This window comes from Cebus imitator, unplaced genomic scaffold (genome assembly GCF_001604975.1).
Source record: "Cebus imitator isolate Cc_AM_T3 unplaced genomic scaffold, Cebus_imitator-1.0 Scaffold177, whole genome shotgun sequence".
In the NCBI taxonomy this organism is placed as follows: domain Eukaryota; kingdom Metazoa; phylum Chordata; class Mammalia; order Primates; family Cebidae; genus Cebus; species Cebus imitator.
The window spans coordinates 3,638,482-3,665,972 of record NW_016107492.1 but is presented as its reverse complement, the minus strand read 5'-3'; the positions used below and the strand labels follow the sequence as shown (position 1 = coordinate 3,665,972).

The 27,491-nt window shown below is 37.1% G+C and overlaps 1 protein-coding gene across 2 annotated transcripts in view; it reads left to right on the top strand.

The window, feature by feature from the left end:
* Positions 1-27,491, top strand: part of ARHGAP24 (Rho GTPase activating protein 24) — a 270,266-nt gene that overhangs the window by 43,155 nt on the left and 199,620 nt on the right. Inside the window, exon 1 of one of the 2 annotated variants that reach the window (XM_017545160.2) lies at positions 12,613-13,423. The exons of the other annotated variant lie outside the window; for it this stretch is intronic. The gene's annotated coding sequence lies outside the window, so the exon portion shown is untranslated. Of the gene's footprint in view, positions 1-12,612; positions 13,424-27,491 lie in introns of those variants that run through there. 2 annotated transcript variants of the gene reach the window in all.

The window sequence follows — 27,491 nt, the reverse complement described above, 5'->3', positions numbered from 1 at the left end:
GGTTGCAGTGAACCGAGATCGCACCACTGCATTCCAGCCTGGGCAACAGAGCAAGACTCCATCCCAATTAAACAAAAGCAGAAGAAGGAGAAGGAGAAGGAGAAGGGAAAGAAGAGGAGGAAGAAGAAGAAAAGAGAAGAGAAAAGAAGGAGGAGGAGGAGAAGAAGAAGAAGAAAAGTATATTTATAAAAATCAGTGATAGCCACTCTCTTTTAAAACACAAAATGTCACATATAGCACAGTTCTTTGGTAATAAAGGCAGAAAGCAGAGCAAAGATAAATTTACACTCAATTGCATAGTTATTTTTTGCTTTGGGATGTTGTGGGATTTTTTGTAATTTTTTTTTTTTGCCAGCATGAATTCACTTTATTGTCACCCTTATTAAGAATGGGGTACAAACGTTGAAACTGTTTAACCACTGCATTTAACTATTAGTCAGATTTCTTATACTTCACAGTCTACTTTCAGCCTAGAGTAACATCAACAAGGTGATACAAAATCAAAATACTTAAATCCCTGGGAGGAAAAGTCACCAAAATCATGTCCCTATTTCCTAATCCTGAATATTGTGATTCAACCATTTTTCTATATACAGATGAAGGAAGTAGAAATGGGTTATGGGGGCTGGGAGAATCAGAGAAAATGACACACAAAAAAGAAAAGATGGAGAAGGAAACAATCATAACAATATTAAAAGAACAGTTGAGAATTTTCTGTATTTGCATAGAGGTCTTGCAACTTAACACATGAAAATAATTCCGTGTTCGTCAACTGCCATAACACTTCTAGGTTTTTTAAATTGAACTATTCCTGTTACGTCATTAGTGTCCAGGTCTTTGCCATTCCCAAGCAGCAACACTTGGGAACTTGTTAGAAATTCAAATTCCTGGATCTCTACTGGAGCCAGAATCAGAGTCTGCGTGTTTAAGCAGATTCCCAGGTGATTCTTATGAATGTTAAAGATGAACATGGCGCCGTCTGTTGGCAGAATATGAACTTATTCCTTGGAGACTAAAGACAGTGATGAAACAGCATGTAAAAAGCAGATGAAAGATTTTCTGAAGTGAAAGCAAAAATAGGAGGAAATACAAAATTCCCCTTTTATGCCAAGTGTTTCCTACTTGAGAATAAATCACTAAGGTCATTTACTAGCTCTAACTTGAGAACCACAAACTACACTGGGTTCACCCGCCTTTCACTGCTTCTCAAAGTCAAACAAAAACGCTCACAATTTTAATGTTTGGCAAATACAGTTATGTACTGCATAACAATGTGTTGGTCAACAAGGAACTGCATATATGATAGTGCTGTCGTACGAGTATAATTAAGTATTTTTACTATATCTTTTCAATGTTTAGATATGTTTGGATATACAAATATTTAGCATTGTGTCTATAGTATGCTGTACAGTGCTATACAGGTTTGTAGCCTAGGAGCCATAGATTATACCACATAGTCCAGGTGTGCAGTAGGCTATATCATCTAAGTTGTATAAATATACTCTGCAACATTCACACAAAGCTGCCTAATTGCATTTGTCATAATGCATGCCTGTTGTTAAGCAATGTATGACCATAGTTGTAAATGATGTGTGTTTATTCTTCCTAGCTGAAGTCTTCAGGTAATGATATTTTAATGTTTTGATTATAAGTAAACCTAAATGTCTCTCCAAATTGCTCTGCTGCCAACTGACCATTTTTATGTAAATATGTTGCTTTAAATGTAGTTTGTTATGTATGTATTATGTCACCATCATACACATATACACACACACAGAGACATACACCTCACACATTCAGTGTGAATGCTTCATCGCCTTTATTATGTACACTAAAATTTCAGCATGGTTTATGGAATTGCTGTGGAAGGGGAAGAGGGGTTGTCTGTATGAGCTATAAACCCTGGAAACTTGCGCAGAGAATTCCCAACAGCAAGAACAAAAGCAAACTGAGTGCCTGGGAGGGAGGAAAAAGAAAAATGATACCTGTTCTTCGGCATATAGATTGTCCCAGAGGAGCAATTTATTAAAGAAAAAAGAAACAATGTTTTACATTTTCAGTAGCATATTTTAGTTATGGTGGAACACAATATTTTCTAGATGATGTTAACAAGGGTCAAGTGTGATTGCAGAGAGACAGGCTCTTAGCAAACTATGACATTCTTGGTCAGAGTTAAACTCTGTTATCCTTGTTTTTTTCCTGCCAAATGATCCTGATGTGTGAACTGGGAAATAGAGTGCATGTTTGTGTATATAATGCTACAGTGCTTACACTATTAACTTCTGTTTATAGCTTGGCCTTTGGAAATAGCTGTTGGGAAAAAGAATTGCTCTGAACTTGAAAATCTTGAGGCATTCTGAAAAAATAAAACAGTGTTTTACCAAGGTGGGAAAGGTGATGAATAGATACACCCTCACAGTCTCAGAAAAAGAATAGACTTTTTAGATGTGGTTACTGTGTTAACCATTAGCAAAGAGAAATAAACTGGCATGACAACTTGCAAATATGTTATAGCAAAATGTTAGCAATAAAAATAAAATAATTAAAAAGAAAGAAACATGAGAGCAAATGAAAATAGCATGGCAAATACAGTTTGACTTTTTTAATCCACAATCTAAAGATTGGATTTAAAAACATGAAAATCTAAAGCTGTCCAAAAGTACCCAATGCTGTGTATTGTATAAGGAGTTAAGGAAACTGTAAAATCAGAGTATATGAGCTCAAAGACAGAGTGATAAAACAGCAGGAAAAGAATGCTTCTGAGTTGAGGAGGCATAGTAAAATCTAAAAAAAGCCTTTTCAAATCTAACAAACAAATTAAAATCAAGAATGATAGAAAGACACAACTAAAGATGAGATCACTGGTGTAGGGGAGAAAAAATCCTTCTCTATCCTTTTAGGGTCTCCTGCTGGACCTAAAAATTAAGCTGACATAAAACATAGTAACATCTCTTAGTCTCACATAAGGTAAATTCATCAAAGGTACTGGGGTTAATAGACCTTACAAAGTGTTGATTGGAATGATGAGAGAGACACTACAGAGCTCAATTTGTGATGAAGGATGAGGATCTCTTTATTGCTGAATGGTCAAATAGTGATGATGAAAAATATAGTATTCATGTTAGAAATAGACATGTCCTTATGAAAAAACAGTGATTCAAAGACATTCAAAAAATCAATGATTGAATACATGATAAAAAGAGGAATGGATATGAGGAAAGTCAGTTCACATGTGGCTGTTTCCTCACAGTTTCTCCCATGTTAATGAGATTAGGGTCTCTGGTGTGATTCATCCATTCATTCAAATCAGTAAACATTTATTAGGTACTCATTTTGCTAAGCATCTTGACTCTTAGTAATGTATCATTGCATTGTTTTTCTTTACCACCTTATAAGTTGTACATTTAAATCCAAGGGTTTAGGGATGAAGGAAAGAGTTTTTTGTTTTTTGGTTTTTTGTTTTGTTTTGTTTTGTTTTGATGGGAAAATAAGATACATTAATTGGTTGCTCGTTTGCTTGTTTTAAAATGTCAACAGATTTAATAAGTATAGCAAAAAATGGAATAAAGAAAGATAATGTTTTCTTTCCAAAAACCCTTTTGTAGATATATATGTGTGTATTAGTATACATATATGTGGATAGATACAGATAGTTGATATCTCGATGGATACACAGAAAATTGTTAGTAGTGGTTAATCTTTAAGAATAGTATTGGTGAGGGTAGAGAGGGTAGGAACTTTAAATTTTACATGATATATACTTATGTATATTACTTTCTGTTGAAGAGGAATTAAAATACCTATAAGGAAATTGTCCAACTTTCTTATATTTGGTAGCACTGAAGCTTGGGATTGGCCAGTAGCTGAGCACTGACAGGCAATTTATTTTCATTATTTTCTGAACTAAATTTGTGTGTATAGGAACTTGTCAAAGAATACAGATCAAGGAAGGGCCTCCTCTATTCATTTCCGACATTCTACCTTGTAAATGGGGATTCACTCTGATTGTAAAAATGACAGTGTAGGGAAGCATCTTCACCTCTCTCTTCTGTATGAACTCAAGAATCTTAATCCTCAGTGTGTTTGGGAACCCAAGGAAGCTTAATATTTAAAAATTATTCAGCACAGTGTGGTTTCATATTTTATATCTGATGCTTTTTTCCCCCAAGGAAATTCTAATAGTCCTCCTATATTATTCACAATATAAATGTCTCGTTACTTCCTAAGTTTGTATTCTTGGGAGTCTTAGAAATCATTGTTATTGGTACCATTACAGTTGTTTTGTCAATAACTACCTGTTTTAATTTCTTTATAATACAACAGATCTCTTAATTCTCAAAGATAAATAAACCTTAAGCAAATTTAAAACATATGGGAGATAATTATCTCAGAAAATAGTTGAATTTCACATCTGAAAGAACCTTCAGAGTAATCTCGTTAAATCCCTTTATTTTATATGGGAGAAAACAAAGTCTCTGGAAAGTGAAATGCTTTGGCCAAGGTCACACAGCTAGTTGCTAACAGAACCATGTTTGGAAACCTAATTAACCTTGGCTGATCACACCTGTCTGTACCTGGGAATGTTTGCTTTCCACATGGTGCCCATCCTCCCCTTTGCCTAACCCAGTAAGGAAACTTGTGTAAGAAAGAATGTCAGGCCAAGTGCGGTGGCTCATACCCTGTAATTCCAGCACTTTGGGAGGCTAAGGTGGATGGATCACCTGAGGTCAGGAGCTCAAGACCAGCCTGGTCAACATGGTGAAATCCCATCTCTATTAAAAATACAAACAAGGTAGCTGGGTACAGTGGTACACACCTGTAGTCCCAGCTACTGGAGAGGCTGAAGCAGGAAAATCGCTTGAACCTGAGATGCGAAGGTTGCAGTGAGCCGAGATCGTGCCACTGCACTCCAGCCTGGGTGACAGAGTGAGACCCCATCTAAAAAAAGAAAAAAAGAAAAGAAAAGAAAAGAAAGAATGTCCTTACCACAGAGAACTTTGCAGGAGTGAGGCAGGAAAGTGAACTGAGATTTGATTTAGTTGGATGTTCATTAACATTGACTTACTGATAGTTACACTGAACACATTGAAGAAATAAAACCTGTGCTGATTTTTTAAAAAATCAAAATAGCTTGGGGGCACTCATCTGCTACCAATATCTTTATATTTCATAGCCATGATGTTTATGCAAATATGTTCTTTTATATGGGAGACTACACACTGTGTATCTCTGTATTAGTCAGACTTCTTTAGAGAAACAAAACCAAAAGGAGCTATATATATATATCGTTATATAGAAGGAGGTTTCTTATGAGGAACTGGCTCACACCATTATGGTGGCTAAGGAGTTCCATAAACTTCTGTAGGCTATAAACCCAGGAAACCTAGTGGTGTAGTACCAGTCTAAGCCTGAAGGCCTGAGAACCAGAGGAGCCCATGGTGTAAGTCCCTGTCTGAGTTTGAGGGCCTGTAAACCAGTTGTACCAATGTCTAAGAGAAGGAGAAAATAAATATCCCAGCTCAAGCGGAGATAGCAGATTTACTCTTCCTCTGCCTGTTGTTCTATTCATGTCCTCAGCAGATTGTATTATGCCCACTCACATAGGTGAGGGCAATCTTCTTTACTCAGTCTCTTGATTCGAAGGCTAATGACTTCTGGAAACATGGTCACAGATGCAATCAGAAATAATGTTTTACCAGCTATCTGAGCACCACTAAACCCAGTCAGTTGACACATAAAATTAACTGTCACAGCCGGTTATCTGTGAATGTCTTCTAAAAAAGAAGCCTCATCATTTTGCATTGTTACAGAACAACAGTATAGACCATATATATATATACACATTTTTTTTTTTTTTTTTTGAGACAGAGTCTCACCCTGTTGCCCAGGCTGGAGTGCAGTGTCACAATCTCTGCTCACTGCAACCTCTGCCTTCTGGGTCCAAGCGATTCTCCTGCCTGAACTTCCCAAGTAGGTGGGACTATGACACACACAACCATGCCCAGCTAATTTTTTGTTTTTAATAGAGATGGGGTTTCACTATGTTGGCCAGGCTGGTCTTGAACTCCTGACCTCAGTTGATCCGCTCACCTCGACCTCCCAAAGTGCTGGGATTACAGGCATGAGCCATCATGCCTGGTCATTCTATACCATTTTTAAATAAAAATAAACTATGGGACTAAAATGATTAATGAACTATTTACAAATAGTTTATTAACCTGGCCTTTGTTACTGAGTATTGAGCAATATGTCCAAATTGTGTAAGAATTTCCTGACTTTGGAGCTAGTTGCTCTAAGACCTATGACCTCATTCTTGATACTATCATCATCTTTAGGTCAGTAATAATTCTCACTTCATTGGTAGGGTGACATGTGTCCAAGTTTGCCTGTGAGAGTCTTGGATTTAAGCTGCAATCTCACTGTCATTAACAGCAGTGCCTCCTCTTACTTTCAGAGAGTCAAGGTTTAGACAGTAGGGATCATCCATAGTGAGTATAAAATATGTTAGAGAAGGAATTTTCCTACTTCAACTTTAAAACAAATCTCAGCATTTTCTCTTGTTAGAGCTATATTTGCCCCTTTCTGTATTCAATGTCTTAGTTTTACCTCCTGCCTTCCTAGGTTCATTGAAACTGAATTATCCTTCAAACTCCACTTAGTTCAAAACTCAGTATCTGACTTGATGGAACTAGGGTATCTGCCAAGTTCACTTTCATTCTGGTTTCCACTGGCTGTCCTAGTATAGTTGTGAATAAGACTCCCAGGCATAAATATAATTAGATTATCAAGAGGAATTTAATGAAGGATTTGTACTTTGCAAAGTAGCTAACCATGCAGTTTCATAGAAACCATGCAAATACAATTGTTTATGTATTGAATCTCATATTTGGACATGCTGATGCCTAGGAAACCTAATTTTCTGCCCATGAAATATTCTAAGATATTGCCAAATTATATTCCAAACAATGTTTTTGACTCTAGTCTTCCACTGTCCAATTTGTAAAACTGTCCAAAATGTATGCTGCTCTCAAAGAGACAGGCAGTTTAGTGTAAAGTATATGAGCCTCATAGACAGAAAAATGAGATTTCAAATTCTGCAATCACTCTTTTCAGTTATATGCCTCAGTTTCTTCATCTGTAAATAGAGGGATTATATGAAAAATGTCTTTTACAGGATGAATTCTTATAAAATACTAGTTTCATCCAGTTCTAACGCTGATATATTTTTCTGTAATCATCTTATAGAAATATCAGGAGTAAGTTTGCATTCTTACATCTTCCTACCTGTAGTAATTTTAAAACATATGTTAGGGCCATGTGTCTCTTTCTCTCTGTCCTTTCTGCCTAATTTCAGACTATCACAGTGTCTTATGGTGATATAGAAGGTCCTTTAGACAACCTGTCCCTGAATTTTCTGTTCACTTAGCATTCTAAAACCACAATATCCCTTATTTAAACACTTTCGATGGATACCCATTTTCTTGAGTATGAAAACTAAACTTCTGAGCCTGACTTTCGCCTGTCTTCCTTTCTGCATACTTTATCTATCAGTCTTGGTGTTTCATTCTACATGCCAGCTCTATAGAACTACTGGACCCAAGTATACCCTATCTCCTGCCTGGAATGTTAATCCTCTCCTTCTGCATTCAAATGGAATTTTGGTTTTATCTCCTCAAGGCAGCCTTCCTTGGTTACTTTCTGTCTTGATTCCCTGCTGCTTCGATGGTCTCCTATAAAGCAGTGCTTACCTCCACAATAGTCTGTAAATGTCTCAAAGGTTTCTGAGGCAGGAGTTAGTCTTCTTCTTTGTACCCAAGCATTTGGCACCTTATATGGGCTCAACAAATAGAAGCATATCAATAAATTCAAGGAAGAAGAAAGAAATTTTTATTTTCCTGGGAAAATTTTTATTCTGGGTAAAGAAATATTATCACCAATGAGATAACAAGAAATTATTACAGAAACTTCATAATCTAACAGAAGGCCTTGTCCATAGAGATAATTAATAAATATTTTTGCTTTGATCCATTGATTAAATAAATGCCATTTATATATATAGATTAATGTATAGTCAATGCAATAGGAAAAGAGCACTTTTTATTTCAATGAAGTTATTTTAATGAAGTTACTTTAAATGTAGTTATTTGCCTCTGAGTGACACTAGTGCTCAGGTAAGAAATTCCCTCTCCCTGGTTGTCCTGTGAGAAGGGCTGTCATGGCACTTAGGGAAAGCCATTCTCTTCCTAACAAAGAATCACCCTCTCCCTATCTTGCCATCACATGGCCACCTCTCTGATGTGGCTGTACTTGAATCCTGGTGAGCCAGTCACATTATCCCACAATGTGTCTGGGCCCCAGGACCCAGAGAGGCTGACTCACTAGAACAGGTAATTAGGAAGCAGTAGGAAAAGAGACAGGAGAGGAAATCTAATTTACAGCTCACTGGAGGGCTCTGATTGAGTGTGCAGCAGAGCTTAGATGGGAGATTAAATTATCTGTGAGCTCACCTCTCCAAAATTATTTGGTCTCCCTCCTTTTCATTTAGAAAACATATGTTGCAAGGGCAAAGATTTAGCCTTTGCTCCTGAAGAGTTGGCAGGTGAGGGCAGCTTCTTAAAACCACCTGGAAAGGATAGACTTAACTCTATGTTATCTGCTGTTTCAAGAAGAGAAACTACTGTAGAATTCAGGAAATAAAAGAGGTGTCTAGAAGCTTTTAGGACCTCTAGCAAATGTAATCACATATCTAGTTAGGTACACATATCTGCAGAGGATATTCTGGCAAGACAAGATATTATCTGGCCTTTGCTTTAATTCAATTCAAAAGGTTACAGGTATCTTATGTAGACACAACTACTTAGGGCCCAGCTGGGGCTCTTTCCTCATTTCCTGTGATTCCTAGCTGCTAGAGCCAAGGGGAGATTTGCAGTGTTAAGTCAATTGCAGAAGTAGATTAGATTTTGCCTTCATGTTTATGGACTTATGTTAGATGTTTGTTGACAGCAGAATAGCAGCTCATGCAGACAGTATAATTAATTCATGAAATAAATATTTGTTAAATACCTATTTTATACTAGATACTCTTCTGAACACTAAGAGTAATGTGGTTTAAAAAGCCTAAATCTCAGGTTTCTAATCTTATTTATATATCCTGATATCTTTCTGATCTGATAAACCTTATTCTAGAGAAGACATAGCAAATATATTTCAACTGATTACTCAAATGAATGAATAAGTAAGGAAGAACAGAAGTTCATTTCATATGTGGAAAGTGCTATGAGAGGGGGAAGTGGGATAGAGGGCATATGTGGGTGAAAGGATGCTTAACCAGAACGGTCAGAAAATTTTAAAATCTTCTTTCTGAGGAGGTGACTTTCGGTAGCATCACCCTGAATGATGAAAAGGAGATCATTCTGTGAAAATATGAGGGAGAAGCATCCTACACAGATGTGATGGCAGGTTAGGATATTCAGTAGGTGTATTAGTCCATTTTCATGCTGCTGATAAAGACTTACTCGAGACTGGGTAATATATAAAGAAAAAGAGGTTTAATGGACTGACAGTTCCATGTGGCTGGGGAGACCTCACAACCATGGTGAAAGGTCAAAGGCATGTCTTACTTGGCAGTAGGCAAGATAGAATGAGAACCAAGTGAAAGGGGTTTCCCCTTATAAAAACCTCAGATCTTGTGAGACTTGTTCACTATCATGAGAACACTATGGGGGGAGCTACCCCATGATTCAGTTATCTCCCACCAGGTCCCTCCCACAACATGTGGGAATTGTGGGAGCTACAATTCAAGATGAGATTGGGGTGGGAACACAGCCAAACCATATCAGTAGGGAAGGTAAACTGAAGCTAAATCATGTAGTACCTAGGAGGTCATGGTTAGGCATTTGGATTTATACTGAGGGAAGTGGGAGATAGTGGTAGGGCTAAAGCAGGGGAATTTATGGGAAATCACTGGACAACGCAAAGTAAGAGAATAATGGAAAACCCCTGGAAGGAATGAAGGAGAGTAACTGTGGGAAACTGTTCAACAGTGAAACAGAGGAATGATGGGAAAGATGAGAAATCATGGATACGAGGAGGGGAATGAGGATTCTGGTTCTCTGAGGAGAATGGACTGTGAGAGGTGTACGCATATGCTGGAATTGGTTTAAGAGAGTTGATGCTAAGACTGTTAGGTGTATTAGTTTCTTAAGACTGTTAAAAATTTCCATAATTGAAATATATCCCGAAGCATAGAATATTAGAATCTAGTAGCTGTTCATGCAGTCACTACCCTTCACTGTTAGCACCAAAGAGCTTTCTGGGATTTCTTGGTAAAAGCCTTCTTCTAGTGTTACAATAAACCTGACAACTGAGAGGACGAGATCAAGAGTCAGAGAACTCCCACTGCCTTGCCTCTGTTAATATAGCCTGCCCTGGAATTCACCTCTGCTGGAAGTATTTCTCCCATCAGTGAAATCCAGCACCACAGGGCAAACCTTCAAAATACGTGACTATTCCCCACTAAACTACACTAGTATTCTGAAATTCAGAGTATTCCCAGAGTAGGGCAACCTGGAGTGGTCCAAGGACCCTAAATAGAGGGAGACACAAATTTTAAAAGTGGTTGTGCTGTTTTACATTGTATTGGATCACATATTGACAGCACATTCTTCCTTTCCAATAGGCAGAGATGAGACATGCCATGAATTTTGAAGTAGGTTTAAAGGCCAATTTCCTATTGCTTTCACTGGTCACCAAAATTGCTAGTTCCTTCTTTGTGTGGCCAATTTTAGGAGACTTTGGTTCTTGAATTCAATACCCATAATCTTTTGTCTACGGCTCAGCCCACTCCTGTTCCAAACAATCTGTTTGTCCGTGATGTCTCTTCACTCTTTCCTTCCTTCCTGCAGCCACTTAACCCTCTGAATCACCTTGACTCATTCCATGTAACATTCTGTGTCTCCTCAAGGCCTATTACCTCTCAAGGTTTTACTCATATTTCCTTCCTGCTCTTTCTAACAGACCTAAGCTAAAATTGTCAATATCAAAAGTAAAGCTTAAGAAGTAAAAGGAAAATATGGAATATTTTTAGCAAATGCAAGTAATATGTATCCATGTGTCCAACTCTTGTCATATTTGACATATTAATGTTGCTTAACCTTTGCATAGGACTCAAATAGACATAATCAAATGAGAATAAAAGGAAAATAGGGTGCTGTCATTGTGTCAAAAACCATGAAGTATGGTTTTCCAAGATTTATTTCTCAACAGTTATGCTTTGAATCTCCGTTGCTTATTTGTCAGCATTGGAAAAGTGCTATCATGCCCATTAATTTCCTCAACATTTTGGAAAATATGTTCCAGAAAATCTAATTGCCATTTTAGATATTACATTTTTATAATTATTTGGTCATAAGCACACTGCTTTCTGCCAAAGACCAGGGCAAGAGTAGATGCCTTAAATGTAGATGAGAACTGTTAAAACCAAACAGTGCATTTCTGAGATAAAGAATGGGTAACAGTTTGAAAATGGGCCTTGAGTGATCTGAGCATTTGCTCATTGTGTCTGGGAATTGCAAAGTGTAAAAGTAGATTTTGCTTTGAAATATAAGGATCCAGATCAAATGGAAAATTAATATTGACCAGAGTGATTTTGATGTGGGTCTCTTCATATTTTGGTTTATTTGATCTGGGCAGGACGTTTTAAGATTGGAGCAACCCAATCAATAGGATATCAATAAATTGAGGACACATGTTTGAAGTGTGAGAATGAATACAGAAATAGTTATAGAGAATTGGCCTTACTTCCCATGCAAACCTTTGATTTTATTTGAAAATTCCCTACTTTTCCAAGGAAGCTATTGCTTGTCTGTTATGCTATTTCACATCAGAGGGATGAGATAGATCTTATAAATGTTCAATAAATATTTGTTAAATAAGTGAATGAATGAATATATTTCAAAAAGACAATTTTAAAAATTATTATAATAAGAACATCACTGCTGCTATTAGAGGAAAATAATTTATTCATTAATAAGTAGGAAATACATGAAGGACACCAAAGAAAATTATTATTTTGCTTCTCTGTTTTATGTAACAAAGTATACAATCAATAATAATCAAAACCAAATGTGTGTCTTCAAAAAATCTTGACATATTGAAAGTAGGGATTTGTGATAATAGCAAATGTGTGTCTAGTTGAAGACCCGTGGAGCAGTATTGCTGATACTAGGTAGAACACCTACTCTGTCACCTGTCATAGCACGGTGCCTTACTAAAGCAGTGCTCTGTAAGGACTAACAGATATTAGCATCCTCCAAAACATGGCAACTCCTGAATTGTAAAAATATTCTGGGGCTGGGCGCAGTTGCTCATGCCTGTAACCCCAGCACTTTCGGAGGCCAAGGCGGGTGGATCACAAGGTCAAGAGATCGAGACCATCCTGGTCAACATGGTGAAACCCCATCTCTACTAAAAATACAAAAAATTAGCTGGGCATGGTGGCTTGTGCCTGTAATCCCAGCTAGTCAGGAGGCTGAGGTAGGAGAATTGCCTGAACCCAGCAGGCGGAGGTTGCGGTGAGCCGAGATCGCACCATTGCACTCCAGCCTGGGTAACGAGCGAAACTCCATCTCAAAAAAAAAAAAAATATATTCTGGACAATCAGCAAAGAAAAAGATTATTTCCTGATGTACAAAGAAATTGGAGATAATAGGGAAACTTCCAATATTAAGGATTTTAAATCCAAAGGAAATATTTTCTCTGAGACAGTTCTCACATCCTAATTGTGTTAGTGCTCCCTGCCAACTCCTTTGCTTATTATACAAGGATATAGAGGAAAAGGTAAACCATTTCCCCTCAGGTATCTTAGTGTAGCGGAAAGAGCATTGAAGCAGGAGTAGTGAAACCTGGTTATTTGTTAACTGTGGCACTAACTAGCCATGTGAGTGACCTTATACAAATCCTATTTTTCTCTGGGTTTCATTTTCCTTATCTACAAAATAAAGGCACTGGGCTAAATTATATTTAAGGTCCTGATGAGCTTTCTATGGTTCTTATTTCTTGTTTTGTTTTGTTTTGTTTTTCTAAATGCTCAAATACTACATTATTTAAGGTATATTTCCTTGTAGGTTTTTTTTCCCCCTCTCTGTCTCTTTCTTCAATATATGGGATGGGAGGATACTGACTAAGTCTGAGAAGGAGGAGAAAGAAAATTAGCTACAGGAAGAGTTTATATCCCCTTCTACAAGAAAACTTAAATATAGCTACCACAGCTTTGAAAGAAATGGTTTGTGTCCAAACAGCATTTTCCAGACAAGCTCTGTACTTTTTTGCCAAAAGAATTAACTTTAAACTGAAGGCAGTGGACAGTTAAACAAGAGTCGGCACTGGGAACAGCTGTGCATAGACCAGACCAGTGACTTATAAGGTATTGTTTTTAACTCATTTAAATCTTCAGGGTTCATTTGTTTTGGGGACAAGTATTCTGTGGTCATTTGACTTTTTTTTCCCTCCCTCTTCACCTCTATTTTGAGAGAAATATAGTCTTGAAAATATTTTGGCTTTTTAACTGTATCATTTTGTGGCTGCTGATATTTCAAACTACTCGAATTTTGCTTTGTTTTGTTTTGTTTTGTTTTCAGGAACCAAATGATTGTTGGCATTGTTTTATTTTAAAGCTTAGCTTCGGTTTGCTTCTTTGTTGCATCTCATCATGTGTGATTTTTGTGTTTTATTGTTTGTGTTGGATAAAGAGGGATACACTTTAGCATTACAGAATGTACAGAATGTTCTTGACTGGGCCGGAGGGGGAGGTTAATGAATCTTAAACTTGAAATATAGAACTAATATGGAGCCAATCAGGCAAGAGAACCTGGGTAGGGCAGTCTAGGCATTTTAATTGATCCAGTCAAAGCTCACTAAAGTCATCACAGCTTAGTGGATCTGACCTGGAAAAAACAGTTATTTTGAATTGGGGTTTTTGCCTCCAGTTTGCTTCTATATTTAGCTGTTAACTTTAATCCTTTGTTCTCTATAATCATTATTATTTTTTTAATTCTAGTAAGCCTGCTTTTCTTTTTTTTAATAAAGCTTATCATAGTTTAAGCTTACTCACCTTAATGGAGCAACATTTCTAAGAAGAGTGACATTTGCAAAAAGATTTCAAGTCACTGAGCCATAGAGGGGTTTCCAGAGCGGAAGGGAAATAGCCCAATGTGGCACAGAAAAAAAAAAATCCCTGTGTACTCTAGCATTCCAGATGTCACTCTTTCCCCAAGACCCTGGCTAGCTAGTATATAATATCTGCTGCTGGTCAATAAAACGACAATGGAGAACATTATGGGGTTCAATATATGTGAATTTTCCAAAAAGTGAAGTTCAAAAAGTAAACTTTTACCACTGAGAACTTGAAAAGTTTTTGAAAGAATTTAGCCACTTGTGGATCATGCGCTTTCTGAGATCCATTGTATATTTTGAGCTGTCTCTGGAGGGGGCTAAATGCAATTTAATGTTTCCCTAACTACTCAGCATTACTCATGGATATGCACTATAGAATTCTTTTATAATGCAATAATACATTGCATGGTGTATAAGGCGATTAATTCTTAGATGCAAAGGTCACATAAACACTGTTTTTTGAATTATTGTATTATTTTTATAAGACATTCTTCCTCCCATGTCCACCTTCCATATCGTAGAGTGACCTCCTTCCTTATTGGTGTAGACAACTTGCATATGTCTAATAACTCCCTTCAACCTCAACCACCTCCTCATGATTATTTTGTGCTGTGAGCAAGAACACCAGAAAATAAACAAGTTTAGAAAAAATTATGGATAGAATAAGAGGCAATAACTTTATCTGAGGGTTCAAGAGATTCTCTTATGAGAAATGTGCATGTGCCAAAGGACATAGACACAGTGATATCTATTTTGGGTGCTCGGGAGACATTTGGCTTGTGTCCAGGTTCTTAGTTGTGTTCTGTAGTAGAGGTTGCCATGGAAGTAGTTCTGGAATAAGTAATGTGTTACTGCATCTTCTACAGAAAGTGCTGTTCTTCTTTTTATAAAGTTACTGGAGGTATGTGTCAAGGAATCAGTGACTAAACAAATCTCAAGGGGCATACCTAATATTAATCAAGAACTAAGTATTTTATTTTAGTCCCATTCAGAGTCATGCTGCTCACATGTATGCATAGCTGGGAAATAGCGTAATAAAGCTTTGTAGGAAAGAATTAGAGAAAAGGGAAAAAAATATTCACCTTCTAGTTTATTCAGTTCTTCTGTGTGGAGATTATGCTTAAGAAAAAAAATGAATAAGGTTAGGTTAATTTTCTCAGTGATTGTTTTGATTTGTTAAACTGCATTCTAACTTTCAAGTTCTTTTAAGCTGAAAAACACTACAAAGCAATTTTATAAACCATGTACAATGAATTTAGTAGCACAATATATGACAATATGTGTTTTCTTCTAATATCTTTATACTGTGCATTTTAGAGCAAAACAAATCACTGATTTCTCAATCATCTTGACAATGATAGTAGTCACTTTTATTAATCCCACTCTACAAAAGAAAAAAATAAAACTGGATATATTACATACATAGATTAAGCTATAAGCTGAGCCCAGGGCAATTCTAAGTTTCAACTTTAATTCAATTCCTTTGCTAATTACTTGATAATTCAACTTTATTTGGAATCACATTGTGAAAACTTTTGTATTAAAAGTCCATTTTTGTTTAATTTTTTAAAAAATACAAGTTTCACCTAGTCACTGTAGAAATTTTTCCTAAGCATTAAAGCATCGGATGGTGTATATGACAAACTTTCCTGTTTGAAACAATGAATTAGAGACTGCCTTTTGTCTGCAGCAGTGAATTTGGGATATGCATATGTTTGATGACTTTGTCTGAAACAATTGTCTAGGCCAGGCCTGGTGGCTTATGCCTGTAATCCCAGCACTTTGGGAGGCCAAGGCAGGTGGATCACTTGAGGTCAGGAGTTCAAGACCAGCCTGGCCAGTATGGTGAAACCTCATCTCTACTAAAACACACACACACACACAGACACACAGACACACACACACAAATTAGCCAGGTGTGATGGCCTGTACCTGTAATCCCAGGTACGCAGGAGGCTGAGGTAGGAGAATCACTGGAACCCAGTGGGGTGGTGGAGTTTGCAGTGAGCTGAGATCACACCACTGCACTCTAGTCTGGGTAACAGAGTGAGACTCTGTCTCAAATAAAACTAAATTGTCTAGAAATTGTGCTTAATTTTGCTTCCTACTTTCAGTTAGGTGACATGACTTATTTTAAAATGAAATGTTATTCCAATTGAAACACAGCTCTTTTAAATTGAAAATATACTATTTTAAGTCAGTTCACTGAAGCTATTCTTCATTTGACTGAGCCTTTCACTTTATTTGAAGTTTGGTGTTCATGTTCATACCTAAATAGGAAATTTGACATACTAGAGAATACGTATTTTAAATTTAGAATTTTAGTACTAATTTAATACTAATTTAGACCTAAATTTAAAATTCCTGAAATGTCAGCGTCATTATGAATACACACTTAGGAAAACTTCAATTTAGAAAGATACTTTTTTAAACCTGGAAAAGAAAACAATCATTTAAATTAATTAATGCATGTTAGCATTCACTGATAACATGTTATAAGGGTCCTTCTTAGCACAACCTTATAAGAATTCTCCAGAAGCCTCAGAATTCAGCCCCTTATAAAGTAGAATTCAGTGAGCAAGATTTATGGCTCCCAAGGAGCTGTCAAGCTTAGTGCTGTAGGTTGTGGACAGGGGAGAGGAGCTATTGACATTTCTGAAGTTGTTGAACAGAGAAAAAGATAATTGCCTTGTTCTTTTAAAAAATCCACATTTAGTTCACTTTCAGTTACAGTCTCTCAGGGAAAAATATGCTTAAACTGACTTAAGTATCTTCCTATATATTGGCCTTTGTTTAACCATACTAAATTGGAGCTTCTGGACAATTTAAGAGGTGATACGAATCCAAGGTTCTTTTTGTATTAATAACTGAGTGATGCAATAAATGTTTGTTGAATGACTATTACCTTCAAAACTTAATTTAAAAAGATATTGACAAATAAAATGACACCAAAACTGCTATGTTTTATTTCATATTTGATGATTGGAGTATTTATTACTTAGTTTATTGTGAATTATGCTAAAACATGAGTGATTCATTGAACAAAGCCATTTAATAAATTATGAAATTGCTGTTAGTAAACAGTAATTTGGAACTCTAAATTGCCAGAAGAAAAACCATCAGGTATCTACAGTCAACAATAATTCAGAAAGTGAATTTGGAGGACAAGAAAGTCTCAACTGTTATTCTACACCTTTTTATTTTTGTTTTGTTTCATTTGCTGTAGACATTGTGAACATTTGTTTTATATCAATCAAAATTTGTTTTTTATCAACTTTGAGAAAAACATTTTACTGTTGTATATTCTTTCATTCTGTGGCTATACTGTACATAATAGAACATGGCTCCCATTGTTGGGGACCTACATTGTTTCAGTGTGTTCCTCTTGAATAAAATTAGGATAATCATTCTTTTATGTATGATTTTGCTCATTTGAAAGCTGAAATGACTTGGAAATTAGTGAGTCCTGATCACTCTTTTTAAAAAAAAAAAAAAAAAAAAGAGTAGCAGAACTAAGCCCTGAAATATTACTCATCTAGAACCTTGGCTTCCAAGCTTTCAGCCTAATATCTATATCCAGCCAGAAGTAATGACTGGGTAAAAAATACATAAAGGGGCAGGAAGTGAAAGCATAATTTCCTTCTGTCTGAGTAAGAGGTCAACCATGTACCCCATTCTCTGAAAATCCCCAGGGAATGCAAGGGCTCTCATACTAAAGAAAACAGTCACGATTCCCTGCCAGACTTTATTCTCAAGGAGTGATACACATATGATAGCTATGGGAACATTTTTAAATAGCTGTCACTTTGTTAATGAGTATTTGCTGAAGCATTTCCTTGGCCACTTGTGTTTATGGAACGTTTAAACAAAATATTTATGAAGACGGAACCAGGACTTGTATAAGTTATGCCCTTTTACTTACACCTTTGCTTTCCGTTAGGCACAACGATGTTCAGGCCTCTGCCACGCAAAACAAACAAACTTTCAGCCTTTTCAACCATGTTCCTTTTTCCTGGTGCCAAGAAAAATTTATATTTTTTTGTTTCTTCTCCTTTGCCTTCCCCTGACTTGATAACCCTTTGCAATTTGGCGTTCTTTCTACCACAATATTGAAATGACCTCTCAGAGTTTGCTCATGATGGCTGAATTAACAGTTCAGTCCAACAGCTTTTTATCCCTGCCTTCACCTTCCGTCCTTTCTGCCGTCTATACTGTTTGCCCTCCTGCTGTTCTTGAAATAGTTCTGTCTTTTGATATTAGAGATCTTGTACTAGCCTATGGTTCTGTCCCTCTTCTAGGCTTTTTTTCTTTCCTTCTTGTAGAGGGGCTCCTGTCTTCTTCCCACCTTCTTGGCTTCAGTGTCTGTGTTTATTTTGTTTCCTCCCTTAGTTTTTCTTCCTTGGAAAATTTCATATAGGCCTATAGCTTCATCTTAAAGCCCAATGTAGATATCTGGTCAGCAAGGCCTCTTCCACCCTTTGTGTGAGTTATAACGAAGGTCCCCTTCCTCCAGATGCACAATGCTCTCACATCAGGATCTTCAGCTTGGCAGCAAACTGAGCTGAATTCCAGATCCTACGCAGCCTGCACGACCTCAGGCAGCTTCTCTGCTGGCCAGGGCCTCCTATTCAAAGCTGTCTGTGGTATTCTAGTGCTTCAAACTCCATGTCTTTCCCTCACTCAAACCTGCCATCCATCTTTCATCTCCTTCATCACTTTTTATACAACCAGGTGCCAATTAGAATTTTAGAAACTATTTTCTTGGCATTTTTCCTTTTTATTTCCATGGCCACATTCTTGCTCAGAATTGAATTCCCTCTTGTTAACCTACTATCCCCTCTCCCATCCATTGCTACTGCTATCTATCCTCTATACATTTGGCAATTTGAAGGTGATTATGTACCTATCTCTCTATCTACCTACTCTCCTATCTAGATATAGATACACAGATATAGATGGATATATTTATACCCCCCCCCCCAATTTTTCAGTGTGTCCTTAGTAGATGGACAGGAGCAGAGGCTGTAAAGTTGAATTTTAGAACTTGAGGCCCAGCTTTGGTGCATTTACATGTGTCGCCCTATGGGTTACTTAACCATCCTAAGTCTCAGTTTCAGGGTGTCAGTAATGAATAACGTATGTCAAAACCTTCTATGTGCCAGCCACAGTGCTCAGAATATTTCCCGTATATTGTTCATTCAGCACTCAAAAGAAAACATTTTATTCTGTTTGTACTAGACATTATAAAAACGGAATCCAATTTCTCTTAAAGAGACTGCTTTATTCTCTTAGCTCAATTTGGCTTTTTAAGAAGTCTACAGTAAAGTTAAATTCAGATAATACCAGTAGTTTTGGCCCGATTGCAAGTGGTGGTAAAACAAAGTTAATTGGGTATTATATTTTATTTTTAGATAAAATCATCATCTCCTGGTTCTGTTTTTGTTGTTGTTGTTTTGGTTTTTAAAGAAAGGGCACCATGGGCCAGGCATGGTGGCTTGCTCCTGTAATCTCAGTACAGTACTTGGGAGGCCAAGGTAGGTGGATCATCTGAGGTTAGGAGTTTGAGACCAACCTGGCCAACATGGTGAAACCCCGTCTCTACTAAAAAAATACAAAAATTAGTCAGGTGTGGTGGCAGGCACCTGTAATCCCAGCTTCTCAGGAGGCTGACGCAGGAAAATCACTTGAACCCAGGAGGCGGAGGTTGCAATGAGCCATGATTGTGCCACTGCACTCCAGCCTTGGCAACAGGAGTGAAATTCCATCAAAAAAAAAAAAAAAGGAAGGGCAGGAAGAAAAGTACAAAGTAAAACTGAGGTTTATTTTCTTTTTAACAATTACGAATACATAATGCAAATAAACACTTTCCTTTGTTCGATGTTTATATGTGGTTTTCTTGATTTACTCTTAGTGTCACAAAACAAGCAACTGGAGTAGCCAGTAATGTGTCCTAGGTTTTTTGACACCAGGCTGCCTCATTTGCCAGAATACTGTCCTTTCTTTGAATTTAAAAATCCATCAGTGCCATTGTCAAATTTAAGTGGAAATATTTCAAAGTAATGACTAAAGGTCTTTAGGCATGTGCCAGGAATATTATTTCACTGTAACTGCTACCCTAGAGTCATAAATTAATTTTCCAAAGTGACACCTGCCTGTCATTTAGGGAAGATAAAGTGACCATCATTTCTTATACCCAGTATGGGTTTTTGGAAGGTTATTGTTAGTGTCTCTGCCAGTGCTTCTCTCAGAGACCACTACAACCTTTATTTCTGTAAGAGGACATAGGCTTTTTCTTAGCGTCTGCGGCTTATTTCATTTCCTTAATTAACTCATTAATTACTTGCAAATGGAAGTTGCATAAGTCATACAATTGTGAAGTTGGATGGGATCTTAATGATCTTATAATTAAGCCCCACATATTTCTGTAATGACCAAAACTGTCCAACTAAGTTAGTTATCAACAATCACATAGCAACTCTAGAATGTGTTTCCTCTCTAAGAACCTGCAGCCATACTGGCAACTTCTTGGAGTATTAATTCCATTGCAAAGCCTCAGATCTACAACAGAAATAAACCTGAGCCTTCTCTTCCTTTCTCCCTCCATCTTCAGCTGTCAGCAGGAATAACATCTTAGAAATCCATCCTTTTTCATTCATAGGAGCTACTTTTTAGCAGATGAAGTCTTCCACACAATGTTTTCTTGACTTTGAACTTTTGGGTTTTCAAAAGCTAACTTCATAAGCTCTTGGAATGGGAATTAATGGCATACATAACAAATAAAATAATTAAATATTTATTAATCAACCCCAAAGTGCAGCTCTCAATGCTCCACAGTATTCTCTGAAGTAAAGCAAATCTTTGTGTCAGAGATATGCATTTCAAAAAGTATTAACATGATCTTATGGCAGTTTTGTAATATGAAATACTATATCTCCTATGAACACACACAGACACACACACACACACACACATACACACACACACACAGAGATATTGAGAGAAATGGTTTGGGACAACAAACCTGATTAGAGTAAATGTTGAATGTTTCCCTTCCTTCCCCTCAGGCTTGCACCAACTCTGCCCACTTTCTCATATACGTGGCTGGCTTCAGCATTTCTGTACTTTCTCACCTTTGTGTGGCTTGCCACATGCAGGGAGTTTTTCAGCCTAGAGGACTATTCCTTGATCTTGTTTTCCTGGAATCATTACTTTTTCTGAATCACTTTCCTTTACTTTATCCCTCCTCTTTCAAAATATTGCTGTGACTTTCAGCACTTTGCATTTTGACTTTTTATTGACCAGTCCATTTTCCTAGCTCAGCTGGACTGTAAGCTCTTTGAGGGTAGGGGTTTTGTCTTACATATTTGTCTGAGCAGTATGTAGCACAGTGTCTCACCCACAAATCCTAGGTTTTGGGGTTCAGTATTGCTCTAGTTTTGTTACAAATGTGGACATATCCTCTTTAAGGATGTGCTGAAGGATTGTCTAGCCTGTCACATTACACATTTAATTAGGTGATTAGAAAGTAAAAAGACAGCAACAAGAGGATATGAGCTTGCTTTTCTTCCCTTTTGGTAAAATATTCCCAGGTTTTGCTCTCCAGATATTTCATTTCTTATTTGCTCAGATTTCATAATAAAGCAGATGACCATTCAGGTGACTCATTAAACTTTGTTTATCTTAGATTCCTCACCATTTGTCAGAGTTTCAGCAGTTGCTTCACATGATGGGGACTTAGACTCAGTGCTGACATTTGAGAGATATTTTGAGATAGTAACTTGTGGTCTACCTCCTTGCATTTGGCTTTGCTCCAATCCCATTTATTTTGTGACTAATATTGCCTAAGAAAAAGGGATAATTTTTTAAAGTGTTCTTGATTTTTTGTTTGCAACAGCTTTTGAGTTTCTAAAAGCTAACTTCATAAGACTTCAGTGTTCAAATTTTAAATTATAATGACAACAACAAAATAAAACAGATGTCTTTATCCTACACTAAGAGCAAATAATGCAGATATTAATAATTCTCATGGTAATGGAGCCAAAGGCAGAATCAGAGGAGATGCAAAGAGACCTCAGGTTCTTGAGGGATGGCAGTATCCTACGTGCTCCAAGTTCTGCCACACCAGGCTGGGTACATCCTGAGCTGGGTATGTGGGAGCAGAACTGAAAACCCAGGTCACACTGAGAAAATCTAAGAGCAAAGGAACCTGTGGATTGCTTCCCATGTAAAGTGCATGGAGGCTGTAAAACTTGAATCACTTTTTAGTGCGCTGCATAGTGCCAGGTCATTAGAAATGGGTGTCTAAGCAGTTATGTCCAAAATAGCCTTCCAGGTTAACCCCGTTTCCTAAATACAGCCCCAAGAAGGCAAGAGAAGGAGTGGTGAGAGAGACAAGTCCAGAGAAACCCAAACCTAGCCACAGGGCCTGTGGACTCCAGGAACAGACATGGATGAGGAAACCAGCATATTAGAGATGGCCATGTGTGCAGGAGATGATGACCACAGACCAGATTCCCCCTCATCCCGACCCAAGACATGTAACCCTGACATCAGATGATACCCAGGAAAGTAAGTTAATCAAAATTAAGTTTCAGCCACCTGCCAGTGTAAAAAAATAAGGAAGTTATAGCTTATACACTTGGTTTTATAGACTAACATCTATTTCTTCTACATAAATTATATTTTAAATTTAAACCAATTATTTTTAGCTGTCTATTTTGCTATTAAAAATTTTGGTTGGTAATAATGGTTTAGTTTATAATCTTATCAAGAGTCTAAAGTATACTTTTTTTCTTTGAAGCTGGAGGGATTTTAAAGCTTGAAATATGAAGTGTAGGATTTGACGTGGTTAGGTCTTGACCATAGAGATGAGAGGATTAGGGAATAAAAAAGTAATCTTACAGGAGAATCTCCACTTTAGACAACTTAATGGGGCTTCAGATATTAGTTTATATTTCATCCAAATTCTGATCTCTAAGGATCTTTCCACTTCTTACCAGTGTTATCTTAAGTGACACAAAGCAAATGCAGAAATTTTCATAAATCACTCAAAAGGACTGCTGCTTGGCTGAAAGTGCCTTATAAAGTAAGGCCATACTGGTAATGAGTGATCTTTACCCAAGTTCTGAAAGTACAGCTAAGATTCCCACAAAGTAACATCTGCTCTAAGATACGAGCTCCATAGAGAACAAGGACAGAAAGGAAAATGTCTTCTGTTTTCCTGAGGATGTGGCATAATAAGAAATACATATTTGTCCTTTGTTCCTTGCTCCTGGGACATAGCTTTCAAAACCCATGGAATCTCTAGAGTGATGAGAGTGTCTTTTGTGTGCTAATGAGATGACTTGTGGCTGGAGCCCCTAGGTATCTCCAGTATAGGGTCTGGTCTCCAGAAAGACCAAGGCATAATTAGATGGTTGGAACTTTCAGTCCCAACACTCAACCTCCAGAGAGGAGAGGGGCTGAAGGCAGAGTTAATTACCCCTGGTCAATAACTTAATTAATCATGCCAATGTCTTGGAACCTCCATTAAAGAAAAAAAATAAAGATGGGATTTGGAAAGTGTGTAGGTTGATGAACACATCAAGATTCAAAGAGATGTATGCCCATAGATGGCATAGAAATGCTACAGAGAATCAAAGAAAAGGCAAAAGTAAATAGACCAGGCAGACTTTTTATTTTTCTGTTTTTAAAGAGGGAGATCACTCAGCAGATTGGGTGGAGTTCAGGGATAAAACTCTTAAGAGTGAAATGGCAAGAAAGATATAGGTTCATTGAGCACAGGGTATTAGATGGGTACAAGGGCACCAAAAAAAGCAAAAAGTCAAGTTATAATAGAACCAACATTTGATGCTACAGAGTGTGAAGCAAAACTGAGTTGGCAGTGCCAGCCAAATGGTGGCACAGAAAAGCATATTATAGGTATTGCAAACCAGAGAATGTCAGGTATTCTTCAAGGCTATCCTGTTCTAGACCTTTGACATTCATGGTAGACTAACAGATGGTCTTAGGGGAATGGAGAAGTTGATGTCAACCATTCCAGTGCATTCACTGTAGAAACGGCTGCTGGAGATTACAATTGCCTTCTCCCTGAGAGACAATGTTAAGGATGTATTAGAATCTTCCTGAGAAGTCCTACTCAACCATCAATATGATATTTTCTCTTCTAAGACTATTGGATTTCTTCATCTCCTTCCTGTAAGATCTAACTAAGAATGTTTCATTAGTCATTGCCTAAGTTTCTGGACTGTCTTCCAATGCCCTGATTTTAAATATCCTTTCCTCTTTTCATCTCTCAATAAACCTGTGTACATTACTTTTTTTTTTAATTAGGTGCAGAAATCACTTGAAGAACTTAAAATGCAGATTTCTGGGCCCTATGCCCTAAGTCACTGATTCAACTGATCTGATATGGGGTCCCAGAATATGCATTTTAACAAAACTCCAGGTGATTATGGTGCCGATGGTCCATGGACCACACCGTGGAAAGCACTGCTTTAAGTAATCTAAATACCTTGGGAAATTTGACAATTTACTAGCCATATTATACCTCTCGGACTGTCTCTGGCATCCCATGTAGCACACAAATCATTCTTTTTCACACCATATCTTGATCTGAAACTCTGAAAATGGTTCCAATAATTATATCTTGCACGAAAACATTGAGAATTTTAGGATCCAATTTATAATTCAAGATTGATTGTTTTGTCTGTCTTTAGTGCTATTGTCTCTATGGTTTTAAGGAAAATTTATTTTTATTTAAATTTAGACCCATTCTGAAATATGAAAATGGTTTCAATTTATACCTGAAATATACATTCATATCCTTTTGCTGTTCCCAGAGTAAAAAAAATTTCCTTCTTGTTTATTAGAGAACTGTTCTTTCAACCACAAGCATAAAGACAGACTCTTGGTAGGAGTTAAAAAGGACTATTTGGGATATTTACTGTGTCTCTTTAGAACTGGAAGCTGGACACCAAGTAGTCATCACATATGGGAAAGATTTACATTTCCTGAGTGGGCTCAAGTTTGATGTAGTATAAATGGTATTTTCAAGTGCTCTGTTCTCCAGATTTTCCATGGCTACAGTATATGCTCTTGTCTCTACTGAGAAATATGCTAGTCTAGGGAATATTGAATAAGCATTCTTCCAGGCAATGTAGTCATAGCCTTTTGTGTTCAGCCAAGTTTAGTGTGACTGTTTCACATATGATTTTGCTCTTCATGAACTACATTGGGAAAAATTAAAACCTGGTCTAAAAATAAATATATCAGGCTTTTAACCATTAATCAGTAAACATTTGTTGTCACTAAGCGCTGTAAGAATCAAATAGCAGGTATATGCAGCAGATTGAGAATCCAGTGCTGGTCCAAACCTGTTGTGTCCTTACCCTTTTTAAGCCGGCAAAGGAATAAATAATCATAGAAAGGAGAGAACTCCATGATATAGTGTATAAGGGTAGCTGTCTGAAAACGTAGGTAAGGTTAGAACTAAATGTCCACATTGTGGGTATCTGTTCAGGCCTTTTACATTTTTGCTTTTCAGAATGGACTTATCATCAATAAGTCCATCCAGTGTTATAAATTCTGCCGCTATAACATATTCAGGTTGAGCAAGAAGGCATATTTAAGGGTGAATACAAGAGGTACAAATGTAAAATACTGCTCTCTATAAAGTGATTAAGATTTGAAAAGTGGCCGGGTGTGGTGGCTTACACCTGTAATCCCAGCACTTTGGGAGGCAGAGGAAGGCAGATCACTTGAGGTCAGGAGTTAGAGACCAGTCTGACAAACATGGTGAAACCCTGTTTCTACTAAAAATATAAAAAATTAGCCAGGTGTGCTGGCGCATGCCTTTAATCCTAGCTACTTGGGAGAATGAGGCAGGATAATTGCTTGAACCCAGGAGACGGAGGTTGCAGTGAGCCAAGATTGTGCCATTGCACTCCAGCCTGGGCAACAAGAGCAAAACTCCATCTGAAAAATATATAAATAAATAAATAAAAGATTTGAAAAGTGACCCCAAAAAAGAAATTATATGTGTTAAAATACTGAGATAGTTATGTCAAGTGTTCACCAAATATTTCCACCACTCTGCTCTCCAGGCACAAAAGATAATTGTATCAATTATATGTCTCCCCGCCTTTAAAGTTAGTCATGGCCATGTAACTTGCTTTGGCCAATGAAAAATGAACAGAAGTAATGTGTCCCACTTCCAAGTAGAAGTTTTAGGTGCCACAACTGGGGTCATTGTGTGCCCTTTCCATGACCATGGGATCATGGAAGCACATATTGAGGTGCTTGAGTGACTGTGACATGATGAGCCAAGGACCCTGCTGACCCACATTGGACTAGTGTAAGTCAGGAATAATCTTTGTTATAGAACTGCTTGTTAGTGCAACATAATTTAACCTATCTTGACTAGTACAAATGCAGACATGGACGCAAAAAAAATTCAAATGTCTTGATAGAAAATGAGAATTTCCCAAGTAAAGATGGAGGTGGTCAGTAATGTCCAGTTGTGCATTGTGTATCCTTTAATGGAGCTCAAGAGCCAACCTAATGAAAAGAACTGAGGTCAGATTTGAGTTACAAGATTTGAGTTATCCTTTAATGGAGCATAAGAGCCAGCCTAATGAAAAGAACTGCGCTTTTTAGTTCAATTATGTGGTCAGGTTTGAGTTACAAAGAGGTAAAAGGGATACTGAAAAATTTGTGTCCATGAAGATGTATAGCAAAAAGTAGAAATATACAACAAAATTGTCAATGATGACATTTGAATATTGATAATGGGAACAAATGGTATGGCAATTCTAATTTTCCTAACAATTAAGCTTTTTTGTTTAAATGAGCTTGAAACAGTTTTGTAATCAGTAATACCAATATTGGAAAATAGAATGTCAGACTCCAATAAAAATCTAAAGTTTTGACAGTTTTAAAAACTATATTTCACATTAAACATGATTGTCAGGATCAAGAGAATTCAGAAAACACTGGTCCTGAAAAAAAATCCTAAAATCAAGGACAAGGAAGGAAAATGGAGTATCCCATGTTACCAATATGAAAGCCTAGCCACACGTGGTCTACTCATAGCATAGACTGCTTTAAAGAAACATGGCTTAGTAACAATAAACATTTTCCTTAATCCAGTGAAGTTTCCTGGACTATATTAGAATACGTTACAATTCTTAATTTATTGCAATAGCTCTTAAAATTTTTTTCATTTCTTGTGTTTGTCCCAATAGCTTATCTGAACCCTCAAAAAAAATATGTATCACTGAATTCCAGCCGATGGACTCTCCTTTTCCTTTATTAAAAAA